We start from the raw sequence: 10,591 nt of genomic DNA on the forward strand, positions 1-10,591 counted from the left end.
TTAGTAGAGTTCCAATGAAAAACGGAAAACCACCCAATTGAAGGAAATGCCCGAATTTTCTATTTCGAGGATCAATAAAATAAGAGGTTTTGTCGTTATAGAACACGGAATTCAATGGAAGCAATGATAAAAAAATACAAATAGAAAAGGAAAGGGAGGAAATACAAAAAAATAGAAGAGAAAAGTCATACAAAGTTATATACAAATGACTACCCCCCTTTTTGTATTTCCTTAATTTATTTCCTTAATTGAATTTCGGTTGATTAGGATTGATTAGGACGAAGTTCCTTAAAAACCTCCGCCTTCTTTAAAATATCCTGAACAGTTCCTGTAGGTTGAGCCCCTTTTTCAAGGAAATATAAAATAGCAGGAACATTTAAATAAGTTTGATTCTTTATCGGATCATAAAAACCCACTTTCCGAAGATCTTTTCCTTCTCTTCGGGATCGAACATCAATTGCAACGATTCGATAGACGGCTCATTGGGATAGATGTAGATGAACAACACCCCCCTAGAAACGTATAGGAAGCTTTCTCCTCGTACGGCTCGAGAAAAATGATTGATTCGAGGTTTTATCTCTGTATGGAATTCTATCTAAGAAATGACAACTGGGTCCATAAAATGATCAAATCAATTAAAGATGTAAGTCTTTTTTTTCTTCTTTCTTCCTGAAAATGAAAAAGAAACCATTCGTACTCTCATAACTCAAGTTGGATAACTTTCAAACAGTTCAAAGGAAAATCTTTCGGCAATTTCATTTATTGAGCGGTCTTTCCTCCTTTTATGTTTGTCTCGTTTAAAATGGATTTGGATTCTTCAGTTCGATCCAGTTATTAAGACAATAAAAAAGGTGTTTCCTTGTTCTGGGATCCTTTATCTTTGTTTTATTTTAAATCATTGGGTTTAGACATTACTTCGGTGCTTTTTAATCCTTTCAAAATGGCAGCAACATACCCCTTTTGCGATTTCTATGAAAGAATCCTACAGACGATGGATTCCCGCGTGAAACACTTTGGATCGAAAAAGTTTGATCAATTCCAAGGAATTTTTGAATTGGAAACTTGCTCGAATTGGATTCTTTCGATTTCCATACCGAAAATATATTTACGAAGTTGTTCCAATTTTTTTATTGATTGGCATTAACCCTAGACTCTTGCCCCGAGAAATAAATTAATACTTTCTACTCGAGCTCCATCATGGACTATTTACATTCCAAGACAACAAAAAAGAGGGGTTCTAATGAAACAGAACCAATGATGTCGAGCCAAGAGCACCTTCATTCCTACATAAAATGGTGGATGTACAAATCCACAACGGATCCTGTCCTTCAAGTCGCACGTTGCTTTCTACCACATCGTTTCAAACGAAGTTTTACCATAACATTCCTCTAAGAACCGGTATGGAATTGATTCAATTATGGAATCATGAATAGTCATTGGTTGGGCTGATGTATAAACACCATAATCTATACTTTGTTCTATATCTATATACTATAGAGATAGGTGGATAAATATTTTTCTTTAGTAAGACCCCATCGCTAATATTAATTTATCTAACATATTAATTAATATTTAATATATAAATAATATATAGAAATAATAATAAATAAGAATAATAATAAATAAGACGAATAAATGAGTTCTTTTTGATTCTGCATCTTCACGTGACTCAATAGGAGAGATTGACCTATTTCATACTTCTTCAAATAGCAAAGATTCCGCTTATAAGGAATGATTAAAACTATTTATATTTCTAAATTTAGAAAGTTCCCTTTTCGACATCATTATTTGAAGAAAATTTGATAGTTAAAGATCACTTTTGATCATCTTAGGAAAGAAAAAAGATAAGTCTTTCTTTTTTAATTGAATCATCAACGATTTCAATGATCTAAAATAGATAAATACACCAAACAACAAATCCAATTTTTTTTATGAGATGGATAAAAAAAGATTAATATAAGGTAAGATTTTCATTCTTATTCTTTTTTTTTTTCATCTGATTGATAAAATCCAAAGAATGGGGAGGGTTTCGTATCTATCAATTCGATCAAATAGACTGAGCAATTGTCACCGTTTATAGATATTGAAATGAATGCCTTCCCATTACTGATTAACTCCTATCTACCCCATTCTATGGGACTGATGCAGCATAAATCAAAAGAAAAGAGGGGGTGTCCTAGTCTTTTTGATTTTTACGAAATGCGAGCTGTCTAGGCACAAAGCCAAACAAGTCCAGATTAAGTCAAGTTTTTGCTCCTATTTTTTGATATTTTAGCCTAACTCATTGATTAAGAATTAAGAGACTTAGTGAATTTAATTAGTACCAAAAATCCCCTCTTGGCGAAAAGTCAAGAAATCCACAAAAAAGAAAATGGAATCTAATTAGGCTAATTTAGGGGATAGAGAATACGAGATAGGGAATATAGATTCTTTCGCATCTCGATTCCGTTTTTGAAAAAAAAAATGATTCATCGAAGAAAAAAATCAGAAACAACAATCACATTCCAGCTAACATTTCGATTTTAAACAGAACATTGTTAAAAAAGCAATCTATATTCTCATAGAATATATATATGTTCTGGGACGGAAGGATTCGAACCTCCGAATAGCGGGACCAAAACCCGTTGCCTTACCACTTGGCCACGCCCCATTTAGATTTCTATTCGATACTAAGAAAGTATATTGCTTGTTTTGTTTGTTTGTCAACTCTAGTCCAAATATCTATAGAATAGATTAGATTGGTACTAGGATTTTGCGATGTTTTTGGTATGTGTAGATATAGAATTCAACTTAATTTATTGATCATTACATATAATTCAATTAAGATATTGTATGAAAATATGATTTTTTCGATTCTCCTTTGAGAAAAGGAGGATTTTTGATTGGGTGGGTTCAAAGAAAAAGAAGTATTTTTTGTTTACCTTACTTACTTTCCCTTTCCTTATATCAATAACTCAATCAAAATGCAATTATCTCTCCAAGAACAAAAAGTCTGTTATGCTTAATACCTTTAGTTTGATCGGTATCTGTCTTAATTCGACCCTTTTTTCGAGTAGTTTTTCTTCGGCAAATTGCCCGAGGCCTATGCTTTTTTGAATCCAATCGTAGATATTATGCCAGTCATACCTCTGTTCTTTTTTCTCTTAGCCTTTGTTTGGCAAGCTGCTGTAAGTTTTCGATGAGATCCTTAATAATATCCTAGAAAATTCATGATTTATTCGAGAAAAATTCTAAAATAAATAAAATCAGATAAGCTTTACCATTTGAAACCTCGATTCAAACATTGAAATTCTTGGATAGTCACGAGAAATCCGGCTTAATATCATGAATTTCTAGGATTTTTTTAATCCTAATTAATAAAATTGATCAACAACTCACAACACTTCCCCCCACTCTCCTTATGTCCCCTCACCCAAACCCTAATCCCCATTTCTCTTCACCAGCCGCCCTCAAACGCTCCTCCCTCCACCAGAAACCTTAATCATCGTCTTCTCCAAATCTTCTCGTAATCCCGTCAACAATGGGATTCTCTCATTATTTACTTACCATATTAGTATTCCTCCGCTACTAGGTGTTTCTCCATGGTATCACTTAGTACTTGCCTAAATATGGCCGGTACTATCTCTCATATTCTTGCCGTTCAACTTCAATCGCCTAAATTTGGACGATATCTCATCCATATGCATCATGGGTTCTTTATTATTGTTTGTTTAACCGCTAACTCACTTGACTTTTGCAATTTCATTCTTATGTGTCTATGATTTGCGTATTCTTACTTCTGAAATTCATGACTTAATATGTTAGCATTTGAACCTGTTTTGTGATCTGAACTTTCCTAACACTTGACTTTACCTAATGCTGCCCGTTTTGAGACATGTTTATGCCTGATTTGAATAATTTGGATTGTCTTAAGTTCGTTTAGCTAATGTATTTTGGGCTAATTATGTATGTAACCTTGTTAGTTTTACACTTGGTTTGAACTCTTTAGTATTTATTTTTACCTAAAGTAGCCAGTTCTGAGATATGTTATTTGTTTATGCCTAATTTTGATAATTTGGATCCTTTTAAGTTAGTTTAGCTAATGTATTGGTGCCTGAATGTTCACATTTGTTGCTGGGCATGAATATGCTTTCCTACTTTGTTCTGAATCCGTATAACATCTGTAATGTGTTATAACCTGTGTTAAGACTTTTACTATTAACTATGACTTGCTCCCCTATTAATATGTCCCTCACCATGTTTTTGGCTCACTTGATTCCATATCCCTTCAATGATTACTTGAGACTTTAGAGTAGTTATCATAATTTGTGTTTCCCTACCATGTTTGATGTTGTTTTCTTTCATGATGTGAGTTAATATGTCTTTCTTTTGATACTGAGATGGATACTTAGCATAATTTGGACCTTTAGGCCTTAAACCTTTTAAGTTAGTGCCCTACTTAAACTTTTTGGTATTATGCACCTTTGTATGATAATCTTGCAAACTGGCTTCTCCCTTAACTCTTTCAATATGTTTCTGTCAATATGTTATCTTGCTAAGTGTTGAACCTACTTCTAAGTCTTGTTGACCTTCTTGATTAGCTGTTCTATGTTCTCAACTTTGCTATGTCAACTTTAAGCTATAAGTGTATTTTCTCAACTTCTGTCCCTTAATCATTGTCCACTCACTCTTATTTGTTACCTATGCAATCCTGAACCTATCATTCTTGGGCGGTTGAAAGCCAAGGCCACCAAAACTCTTACTATTGACCTCCCTAGTGTGAGCACTGCTTGGGGTCCATTTGAGACCCTTGTGAACACTGATACACTAAGACTTGGGGTCTTTTAGCCACTCTCTTTATAACTAAGACCTGAGCTATCTCTAACACTCAGTTCTTTCTTCCTACTGTCTATTGAATATGTAAATGGTTGGTTTAAGTGATTCAATGTCTGAGTAATATGGTCAATCTATGGTTGTTTGGTTTGGCTTGAATTCCTCTATGGTTCCTGGGTTGTGCTGATGAATATAGTTCCCTGTTGGAAATTTGGGTATGCTATGAGAGTTGTTGAAGGCCAGACAGTGCTGGGTATTTCCTTTTAGGCCTGATGTGGGTCTACTATTAGTGCTTGTATAATTTTTGTAGTCACATTTATTATTGGGTCTGTAATAACTTTATAATAAACAATTGGGGTGTTAGTAAAATTGGGGAAGCGGGTATATTCTAATGTTTGCATGCAAGGGTAGAAAACATGCCTATAGGATTCATATGATCTACTTGTTATCCAACCTGCTATATATGCCATTCAATGTGCACTGTAGAAATCATGTCATTAGGATAAGTCCACATTCACATTACTCATCTACTATCAAAATATGAGTTCAAATGCTTCATTTATTTCTACTGCTACGTGTTACGAGACAGCATGCCTTAGGAAACAAATGCCAATGAATTTTCTTTTGATTTGTATGACTATAGCATATTCACTAGAAATCATGCCTATAGGATTTTAATTATCTCATTTGCTATTGTATCGTACTGTTCACCTAGAAAACATGCCTATAGGGGCTAAGTATAAGTAACCTAGGCTCTAATACCAACTTGTCGCGACCCAAATCCCGGTCGTGATGGCACCCAGCACACTACTAGGCAAGCCCGACCATTATTCAACACTTAACCCAATTTATCAAAAATAGCGGAAAGAAATATCAATTAAGCAAGATTAAAGTACTGAAGATTTTAACAAAATACACAATATAATCTCACTAGGACCCGGTGTCACGAATCTGAGCCTCTAGAATACAGAATATCATCCTAATATACGGTATATCCAAAGTCCGATAATGCGGAAATAAAGAGATAGGATAGGAGGGAGAAGATCAATGGTTGCGAACGCCATGCAGCTACCTCGATACTCCTAGAGGCTGGATCTGCTGATCAACTGGATCTACAGAGCCTGAGATTGCCCTGGATCTGCACACAAGGTGCAGGGAGTAAAGTGAGTACTCCGACCCAGTGAGTAATAAAAGTAACTACAGTCCGAAGATAAGAAAATCCAGTAAATACACAAAGTAAGCTACAATCCGAATATACAACAACATATGGAACTGAGCAGCTAAACACCAGTATAAATACAAATACATGAATGCAATGCAATGCATATGATGGTACATTCCAGTACCCACTGCGGCGTGCAGCCCGAGCCATCCATATTTATTTATCGTCGACGGCGCTCACTGGGGGTGTGTACAGACTCCAGAGGGGCTCCTACAGCCCAAGCGCAATATCTTGGTCAGTCATTGTTACCTGACCGGTCAGCCATTGTTACCTGACCAATTTATATCATACAGTGCCATTGTTACCACTGTTCAAGTATATCATCCAGTATCATTGTTACCACTATTTCAAGTATATCACACAGTGTCATTGTTACCACTGTTTCAAGTATATCACACAGTGTCATTGTTACCACTGTTTCAAGTATATCACACAGTGTCATTGTTACCACTGTTTCAAGTCACTTTATAATCAGTCTAGAAAATAATATAATAAGCCCCTTGGGCATTTACAAAACAGAAGTTCCCAGCCCGGAATACATTTAAAAATATCATTTAAGTTTTCAACACTTAGAATTATGGCTGAGTTTGCAAAACAGCATTTAAAACCTTGGACTGAAATTAAATGATATGCAAATCATGTTAAGCAGTAATATCAATCCTCGAAGGATTTTACAAATCGGCACAAGGCCCCAAACATGGCATCAAGCCCAGTAATATCAATGAAGTATGTGTATCAATCACCAGTATAGTATAAACATCACACGGGATGGACCAAGTCACAATCCCCAATAGTATCTAACCCCGCACTCGCCATGAAGTGTGTGTCACGCCTCAATATAGCGTTACGATGTGAAAGTCCGGGGTTTCAAACCCTTAGAACAACATTTACATCTATTACTCACTTCAAGATGGCCAAAAGTCTACTCCGCGATGCCCTTTCCTTCCGAATCGACCTCCTCGCGCGTCGAATCTTGCCAAAACCACAAGGAATATATTACAATAGGTTAAGGGAATATAACCCAATCGAAAAGAATCGAAAAATATCGAAAATCACGAAATTTGCAAAACCCGAGCCCCGGGCCCATTTCTCGAAAAATTACGAAAGTCACATCACCGGATTCCTCGTCTCGCCACGAGTCCGTACATATAAAATTTACCAAAATCGGAGTTCATTTGACCCCTCAAATCACCAAATCTTATTTTCAAATCCCTAGGCCTAAATCCTCAATTTTTCTACAATTTTCATGCTCAAATCCATACATAATTGATGTACTTAACTCAAAATAGATGGGGATAACTTACCTTCACTTTGATGATGAAAATCCCCTCTTGAAGCTCCCCAAAAATCGTCCATACTTTGAAGAAATGAAGAAAAGTGAGATAAATCCGTGTATAAAAGAATTTGCCTATGCTTCGTCGAGTTGTACCTTGCACTTGTGCTATACAAGTTGTACATCCTATTAAAATTGTTCCTTGTCGGACACCTTCTGTTTAAACACTCATAACGTCTTTTATAAATATCCAAATGACAAACGGTTTGAAAACTTCACATTTTCCATTAAGGCCGAAACCCGTCAAACAACGTTTGTTTGCAACCAAACTTTACAGGAAGCGCTTAACCAACATATATGACCTGTACCAGGTGGAGGCACCAAAATATGAGCCCGATACCATTACTTTCTGATCAAATTTCATTTTCATTTTCATTTTCATTTTCATTTTCCTTAAACATTTTCAGAAAACAATTTCACGAAAAAATTCATTTCTCAGTCCTGAGACCTCGGAATTCGATTCCGGAAACACGTTCAACTCCCATATTTTTCTATGGACTTTTCGAGATCAAAAAATCACGGGTCCGGGTCCGTTTACCAAAAATGTTGACCAAAGTCAACTCTAACAATATTAAATATCAAAATTTTTCAAATTTTTCCCATAATTCATATATTTCAACACAAAGATATTCCGGACACACTCCTAAGTCCCAAATAACCTAACGAAGCTATCCAAACCATAAAATTCGCATTTCGAATCCGATATCAAAATTTCCACTTCCGGCCAAATTTTCTCAAAAACTTCAATTTTCCATCTTTAGCCGAACGGCTCCAAAATGACCTACGGACCTCCGAATTCACTTCCGATCGTGCTCCCAAATCCAGAATCACCATACGGAGCTACTCCTGGTCTTGGAATCCCAAACGGACATCAATAACACTGAAATACATTTTAAACCAAACTGATGCAATTTCTTCTAAAATGCTATCTTCCACAATAGGCGCCAAAACGCTCCCGGGTTATCCAAAACCCGATCCGGGCATACGCTCAAGTCCGAAATCATCATACGAACCTGCTGGAACCTTCAGATCCCAATTTCGAGGTCGTTTACTCAAAATTCCAATCCTAGTTTATTTCTTCAATTTTAAGCTTTCAAAATGAGAATTTCCATTTAGATTTGACTCCAAACTTCCTGAATTTTAATTCTGACCATACTCACAAGTCAATATACCTGAGATGAAGCCGCTCATGGCCTCAAACTGCTGAATGACGCGCCGGAGCTCAAAACAACCGGTCGGGTCGTTACAATCTCCCCCACTTAAACATACGTTCGTCCTCGAACGTGCTGAGAACTACACTGAAGTAGTCTGAAATAACTTGTTTAACACATCATGCACCTTCCCATGCTACCACTACTCCGTTGAGCACATTAGCTCGATAATTCTGTAGATATACTTATTTATTCAAGCAAATAAGCCATTAGGCCCAATTCCAACATCCTGAATTTCCCTGCCAAGCCTGTTTCCATCATACGACCACCATATCAATCTCCACACGTTGTACCCAAACATGACTGCATAACTTTGCTGAATTCACACTTTGCATCACTTTACTCATAGAACCACAATAACATTCTTTAAACATAATAGTCAAAATTCCACGAATCTGATGCTCCCATTGCATCTCATGATCTACACAGGTCTTGCTCTAGTTTTTTTTTCAACACCGATACGACTGAAGAGATGTGCCGAAATTCACAACCAACTGCTGAATCAACAATTCATTGGATCTACACTCCTGACAAGTTCCATTACCTTGTCCCAAACCAAAGAATGATCTTTGCTCTATAATATACTTCATATAATCAGTTTGCACTGACCCCAAATCTAGTAACCTCGTCTCACCCAGTACGAACTGCTCAGGCAATAAGCCACCTCAGACATAATCAAAAATCCCACAAGACGCCACAATGTGCCAGTATGATATCAATTCGAACGCGATACAAAAGGAAGGCGAACTCTAGAAGGAACTACTCAACTCACACACTAACATAGACTTCCTCAGAAAACAGGGAAACAGAACACACAAAAGCAAATTTGGGACACTGAACTGAACATCACACTGTTGCGGCGTGCAACCCGATCCAAACAACATACCCATGGCGGTGTGCCACCCGATCCACATATAGAACTCACATAAGGAGATATACGTTGAGCTGAATAGCTCATCACATCAAAATACCGAATATCGGTCATAAACACACTAAGGTGCATAATATCATTCCCAAGGAAACATATAGCGCTATAGGCTACAAACTCAAGAACAACTGAGGTGCGATACATGATCTAAGTCTCATCCTACTCATATAACATCATCGCTGAGCGAAACCTCAACACATAAGGAATTTACCAAGCCGTCTCACAACTCATACGGTGCAATATATCTTTACATGAATTAACTGACCACGAAATTAGACCGCGACTATCCTTCCATAAAGTGCGCATTGCTGAAATAAACACAACTGGCCTGACGTAAGGCTCACTTCCACATTTAAATCTATCCACCGACCTCAAGTCGATCCTGATCATGCCAAGCTAGGCCAATAATCTTTCACAGGTCCATAACCCAATAAACAGAGTGCCCTCCATGCATAAATTCTCAAATGGATGATATTACCAAAATCCTCATACTTGGTTTAAATTTCTAATTAATCAAGTGACTACATGTCACACTTATATAATATTCCTATGGGACAAGCTCCCACCATCTTCCAAAATAATTAACGGGTCTGCACATCCAAACCACCGGCTGCACTAACCAGGATGCAAAGCCTTTCTCACAGAACACCAACCTCAGGTGATACTGACGTCAATACCCATCTTACTCAAAACACTGAAACTCATATACTGCTCATCCGAGATCGTGACATCACAGTCATTGACCAAACTGCAACCTTAGTCCTTACTTCAAATTCCATACCACTCACTGCACCTCACGTGCCAATATACGATAGACGCAATTTCCATCACAACTCTGGAACCGCCGATAGGCTAATACTTCATCACATAAGACTTTCCATTTAACTCAATTCATGAGAACTATAGCAGCATACAGGCAAATCCTCATAATCGTCGAATATGCCAATCTCTAAGTAGTTGTCCAAGCCACCATAACACTTTCTGGGATCCGCCTACTCATAATAGGCCCTAACAAAAGAATGTTTCAGAATAACATCAATCACTACGGCCGACAAGTCTCACATGCATAACTCGATCACGCTGAA

This window comes from Nicotiana tabacum, chromosome 5 (assembly GCF_000715075.1).
Source record: "Nicotiana tabacum cultivar K326 chromosome 5, ASM71507v2, whole genome shotgun sequence".
NCBI lineage: Eukaryota > Viridiplantae > Streptophyta > Magnoliopsida > Solanales > Solanaceae > Nicotiana > Nicotiana tabacum.